General features: G+C 44.1%; 1 pseudogene across 1 annotated transcript; it reads left to right on the top strand.

The window, feature by feature from the left end:
• Nucleotides 1-1,363: 1,363 nt before the first annotated feature.
• Nucleotides 1,364-2,668, top strand: LOC108797914 (annotated as a pseudogene). Its single transcript, XR_001941914.1, has one exon. The product of XR_001941914.1 is annotated as an acidic leucine-rich nuclear phosphoprotein 32 family member B pseudogene (transcript).
• The last annotated feature ends 3,938 nt before the right edge of the window (nt 2,669-6,606 follow it).

Below are 6,606 nucleotides of genomic sequence, written 5' to 3'. Positions count from 1 at the left end.
CACCTCTCCTTACCTTTTAATATTCAAAATGGCATTAGGCAGGGGTGCCCTCTATCCCCCCTATTATTCATCATCTCACTGGAACCGTTTTTAAACATGATACGTGCATCTCCAGACATACAAGATATAACCACATCTAGCAAGGAATTTAAAGTATTGGCTTTTGCCAATTACTTACACTTTACGTTGACCCAACCTTTAATCTCGCTTTGTTGAAAGATTTTAGAGATTTTTATTTGCTATCGAACTTCAAAATCAACTCTTCCAAATCATTTGCCCTCAATGTCTTCCTTACAACCACTATAGTTGACCTTTGTAAAAGCGACTTTCCGTGGAGATTAAGTATTTAGGTATCTATTTCACTAGTCATCTTCAGGGTCTTTACTTGTTTACTCAATACTATAAGATCAGACCTAATGATAGAACCCATTTCTTATGGTTCGGCAGGGCTGCAATTCTAAAAATTAATATTTTAACTAGATTGCTATACCTCTTTCAGACAATGCTGATCCAGACTCTCGCTTGTTCTTTACCTCAATGCAATCTGTTTTTCGGACTTTTCTTTGGACCAAAAATCTCCGCATGTAAGCACTCATACCTTGGTCTACTGAAGCACCTGGGTGGCATAGGCTTCTCGAATGTAAAGCGGTATTAGCAGGCATGCAATTTAACTAGGCTAATTGGAATATTCACACTTCAAACAATTGGGTTTCGTTAGAACACGACTTTTAGTTGGAAGGAGTTCTAGTCTCCTAGAACTCATCACTGGTGAACAAACACCCTTTAGCCCAGATTGCTATCGTTTACACCTTTCTGGCGTACCCTTTCGAAATATAAAAAGTATCTTCCCATTCATTTACTGAATGCAGCAAAGTCAGGAGTTTTCATCCACCACTCCTGACTTACATGACTGGTCTTGATGTATTGACCATGTCTCTAAAATGGAAGAACTAATACATATTAACCAGGACAATATCTCTACATACAGGCATACCTGGGCTCGTTGGGAACGTTTAATACACAAACCTATACAGATACTGTAAATCCTTATGTAGCAAAACCCCTTCAGTATAGGCCTCTAAAATAAGTTTCATTAGAGTTCTGTAGGAGGAGATGGTTTCTCCTCCTCGCTCTTGTGAGTAACTTAGCGTTCGGTGTGAGCAGCTTCCACACGTTTTCCTATACACGGAGCGCTCATTTTCTCCTTTAAGGACACCTCGAGCTGCTCTCTTCCTTTTTTTTTTTTTTTATTTGCTAGCAGAGCAGTGTGCAGCCTGCCCCCCCCCTTTCAAACTTTTATTTCTCGGTTAGAAAAAAAAAAAAAAGAAAGCCGGAGCTAGGAGCCCCAGACGAATACATCGCTCAGATCTATAGACGGGGAGACGATGGAAATGAAAAAACGAATCCACCTGGAGCTGAGGAACAGGACGCCGTCTGATGTACGGGAACTAGTTTTGGACAACTGCAGGGCAAAAGAAGGCAAAATCGAGGGACTAACAGGAGAGTTTGTCAATCTTGAGTTTCTAAGCCTTATAAATGTTATGTTGATGTCAGTTTCAAATCTTCCAAAACTACCCAAGTTAAAAAAGCTTGAACTGAGCGACAACAGGATTTCTGGAGGTCTAGATGTATTAGCAGAGAAGCTCCCAAACCTCACACATCTAAACCTCAGTGGAAATAAATTAAAAGATATTAGCACCTTGGAACCTTTGAAAAAATTGGAGCATCTAAAGAGTCTTGATCTATTCAACTGTGAAGTAACAAATCTTAATGACTACAGAGAAAGTGTATTCAAGCTCCTTCCTCAGCTGACTTATCTGGATGGGTATGACAAAGATGATAAAGAAGCCCCAGACTCAGATGCAGAAGCTGACGGGGATGGTGTGGAGGAGGAGGAAGATGATGAAGAAGGTGAAGATGAAGACGATGATGAGGACGAAGGATGAAGGAAGAAGATATAGATGAGGATGAAGATGAGGATGAAGAGGAAGAAGTAGGAGAGGATGAGGATGAAGACGCAAGCGGAGATGAGGACGATTTGGGACCTGAGGAAGTAGAAGATGAGGAAGAAGATGAAGATGAGGACGGTGATGAAGAAGAAGAAACTGGAAAAGGAGAGAAGAGGAAGAGAGATACAGACGATGAGGGTGATGAAGAGGAAGACTAGATTAATTTGGGAAATTTGAAATAAATAAATAAATTTAAAAAAAGGACCTTATTGGATTATACAGTATTGATTGAACTGGCCCCATTCATGGATTATTGAAAAACAGGCTGCAAATAAATTGTAACAATGAAAACAAGCCCTATCCCTGAACACCCAAAAAGAGCCAAAGAGTCGTTACTGTGACATTCCTACAGCCAATAAACCCTACTGGAAGCTTACACCATGGTTTATAATTAAGTCTCAAAAAGTAGAAAAAACAAAAAAATTCTATATATATACAGAGATTAAAAAATATATATATTCTCAAAATGTCCAGCTAAGCAAACTGGGTCAATGCTTTTACTATTAAGTTGGGGTTCGTAAGGGTTAACAAGCTGAGGGTGTGATTGGTGAGTCATGATTGTCAATGGCTACCTATTGAATAGACATTGGAGCACCATTTTTACTTTCTGTACAACAAACGGCAAAAAGGAAAAAAAAACAAAAACTTTGTAAATAAAATCTTAACATTTTTGGGTCTGTTTTTCATGCTTTGCTTTTTTTTACAGTAGGATGTTTTTTCGACAACTGCAGATGAACTATTTTTAAGAACATGAGTGAAATAAACATGTTACTATTTGGTAGAGTTCTGTAACTTACCGCTTGATCAGAGACCTTGGGCTAGAAAAGAGAATTCGTACTTTATCCATAATGGGAGACTGTCTGGGGGTGTCCCCTTCAACTAATTTCTTTTAACTTAAACTCTATCCTGTTCTTACCTATACTTTCCTTTTGATGTATATTTTTTATGTTTATGTCCTTTCTTTCCTTTTATTCACTTTACTACCTTTTCTTCCACTTCTTCTGTTCTTCTTTCTGGATGTTACTCCTGTATAATACATATCACATTTCTATAATTCATCCTTTATAGAACCTCTCCGCTTATATGTATGTAGGCTAAGGAAGTTAAATATAAAATGTGTAAATGTTGTTTTGCTTTGTGCCCTCCCTATTAGATGTGTGGCAATTCGTATACTACCATGTGCCTTTCCATCTATTTCCTGTAGATTCTTTAGAAACACGATGTTGCAAAAATGTTTCTGTATTACTCCTCATTTTCATCCATTGTTTTATCCGATTACAGTTCATGTAAACTACATGACAAAAGAAAATTGTGTGACTTTTCTTGTTCTTTTTATATTGCTCATCCTCTTTGTATTGTTTTAAAAATGTAATAAATAAATATTCTGAGGGGGCGTGGCCAGGATGTGAGACTGAACAGACGTGCTTAGCTGCAGCTCCTCTCATCCGTTCAGCCATCCTGATCTCCAGTGGTGCCATCAGTGGTTCCTTACTCAGCTTCTCCTGGCAGGGTTTCCGGTGACAGTGGACGTCCTCCCCATGCGATCGAAACGAAGATCGGTGCGGTCCCGAGTGAGCGGTGAGACTCCGGGCCCTTCTCCTGTCACACGTGCCAGCGCCATCTCTGCTGCACGCTCTCTCTCCCTCTCCTGCTCTCTCTCACCAGCGCCAGCACTCAGACGGCAGGGTGGGACTACATGGAGCCGGCCTCGGGACAGGCAGGTCATAGCAGCCCCTCTCCTCCTACAGGCACAGAACCCCCTGGTGCCACGGATGCCATCCTGGCCACCATAGAGGCCAGTAAGACCACCTTAATTGCCAGGATGGACACCCTAGCTACTGAGTGCGGCCTAATCCAGCAGGATTTGGATAAAATCCGGGGCCAGGTGACGGAAGTGGAGACCCGGGTGGGGACCTTGGAAGACATTTCGGGGGAACATTCCCAAACCATCCGCAGCCTGCAGCGTGCGGTGGCGCAGCTGACTGCACAGTCAGATGATGCGGAAAATCGTTTGAGACGCAACAATGTGAGGGTTGTGGGCCTCCCTGAGGGGGCTGAAGGCGCTCGGATCCTACATCCTTCGCAGAGACGTTTTTTAAGGACCTCCTGGATTTACAATCGGTCTCTGTGGCCTATATAGTGGGCGTGCACATAGCGTTCCCCTAGGCCAAAGGCCCCTGGGCTCACCCCCCAGACCCTTCCTGGTTCGTCTCCATAACTTCAGGGATAGAGATCTGATTCTGACAACTGCTCAGAAGAGAGAGTCAGAACTCCGCTTTAAGAATGCCACCATTATGCTGTTTCCTGATTTCTCACCAGATTTACAGAAAAAACGACGCTCCTTCATAGATGTCCGTCGCCGGCTTCGTGACAAGTGCCTGAAATACGGTATGCTTTATCCTAGCAGACTGAGAGTACAGTTTGCCGTCTCAACTAAATTCTTTGAGGACCCAGCTGCAGCCGCGGACTGGCTGGATACAGTGCCTTAACACCAGAGTCTGAGATATCCTTTTTACAAATGGGCTGATGTCATCATCTGTTGTGGCCCTATGCTCCGGAACCCTTTACCGCTACTATATGTAAGGCCACATGGAATACCGGGACATATGGCTGAGGATGTACTTACTCCTGTAGTGAGCTACAGGAGCGGTACGGTAATGTATATCCTCAGTTAGTTGCTGTTTGCACTGTAGTGCAAACACTACAGTGCAGCTACAGGAGCGGTACGGTAATGTATATCCTCAGTTAGTTGCTGTTTGCACTTTTCGAGACTGCCCTACCTCTGAGTATTGAGTGATACTCTGACTAGTTTTTCAAGTTTTGGGATCTCAAGCTGCTCTACTAGTTTTGTTGTTATGTGGGATAGCAGGGTGTTCAATGGGAAGTTACACTTCATACGCCATGGCCTCGATTGGGACTTTCCCTGGACCTGGATGCTTTCAAATGTGCACGACATTCTCCAGGACTCGCAGCGGTTCTTGACTTTCCCGCACTTTAATGGCAGCTGATGTACAGATTATCTCATGGAATGTCAGAGGACTGAACTCTAGATTTAAAAGGGCCTTGGTCCTTCGGTTTCTTCAATCTCATAACCCGCAGGTTGTTTTTTTGCAGGAAACCCACCTGTTGGGAAGTAAGATTTTGGCATTGCAGAGGAGGTGGATGGGGAGAGCGTTTCATGCCACTTACTCCTCCTATGCAAGAGGGGTGACTATTCTACTTCACAAGAATTTTCCATGTGCTATTAATCATGTCATAACTGACCCTGAAGGTAGATATGTGGTAGTGCTGATGGACACCAATCACAGTCTTTTGCATTGGTAAATGTGTATATTCCACCCCCATTCCAGGGAACGGTGCTCTATACCATTTTAGAAAAATTGGCCCCATACTCCCCTAAGTCGGTTGCTCAGTTCGACCTCTCTCAGCTTCAAGCTAGGGAGGCCGAATCCGCTACTGCTCATGTGATGGCACCGTCCCCGGACACGCTTCAGGATTTGCTAGGGGTCCGCAGAGAGCTCTTACTCCACCATGAATCTGTAACACAGGTGATTACTAATAGGCAGAAGGAGGCTCTGCATGAGAATTGTGACAAAAAATGTGACACTTCTGGCGATGCTGGTAGCAGACCAGAGGTCCTAGACTGTGATCCTGTGTATTCGAGCCTCAGATGGTTCATTGAAAACTGATCCGGGAGATATCCTCCAAGAGTTTGTCGCCTTCTACAAGGCTCTATACCAACAACTGCCCGAGTATGACGTAGCTTTTCTGGGCGCACTTTTGGACTCGGTAGACATGCCCCAGCTGACCCATGCTGACATAGAGTTTTTGGAGGGTACCTTCACGGAGCAAGAGGTCTTGGGGGCTATTGGTTCCTTCCCAAATAACAAATGCCCGGGCCCAGACGGGTTTCCAGCGGAATGGTACAAACAATACGCTGAAAATATGGTGCCCAGACTAATGAGCCTATACGAGGCCTGTTTGAATGCAGAGGTCCTCCCCCAATCCATGTATGATGCTCACCTGGTTCTCCTAGCCAAACCAAATAAAGACCCGCTTTTATGCTCATCCTATAGACCAATTTCGCTCCTTAACATGGATCTTAAGATTCCTACAAAAATTCTTGCCACTAGACTGTCCAGAGTTATTGCCAGTGTTGTCGCCCCAGACCAAACCGGATTTATCCCCCAAAAGTATACGGACATTAATCTTAGAAGACTATTTATGCACACCCAAATTATACATGATAACCCGGGTGCCAGAGCTATCGTCTCCCTGGACCTCGAGAAGGCCTTCGATTTGGTAGACTGAAGGTATTTGCAAACGATTCTGATAAAGTTGGGATTTGGCCCTGTCTTCCTCAAGTGGATCACGGTGTAGTATAGCCAGCCTAGAGGCGCCATAAAGATGGGGGCGGGGGGGGCTGTCCTCGAGTTTTCCGATCCTTAGGTGTACGCGGCAGGGATGCCCGTTATCCCCTGGACTGTTTGCCTTGGCGATAGAACCCATTGCGTCTGCCAGTCCGCGGGGATCCAGGGTCTTAGAGTAGGTGGGCTGGAGGAAAAAGTGGCTTTATATGCAGATGACATGCTTTTGT

The sequence above is a fragment of the Nanorana parkeri genome, unplaced genomic scaffold (assembly GCF_000935625.1).
Source record: "Nanorana parkeri isolate BGI_ZX_2015 unplaced genomic scaffold, ASM93562v1 scaffold1366, whole genome shotgun sequence".
In the NCBI taxonomy this organism is placed as follows: domain Eukaryota; kingdom Metazoa; phylum Chordata; class Amphibia; order Anura; family Dicroglossidae; genus Nanorana; species Nanorana parkeri.
Note: the sequence above shows the minus strand (reverse complement) of the source record. Positions and strands in the feature narration are given on the sequence as shown.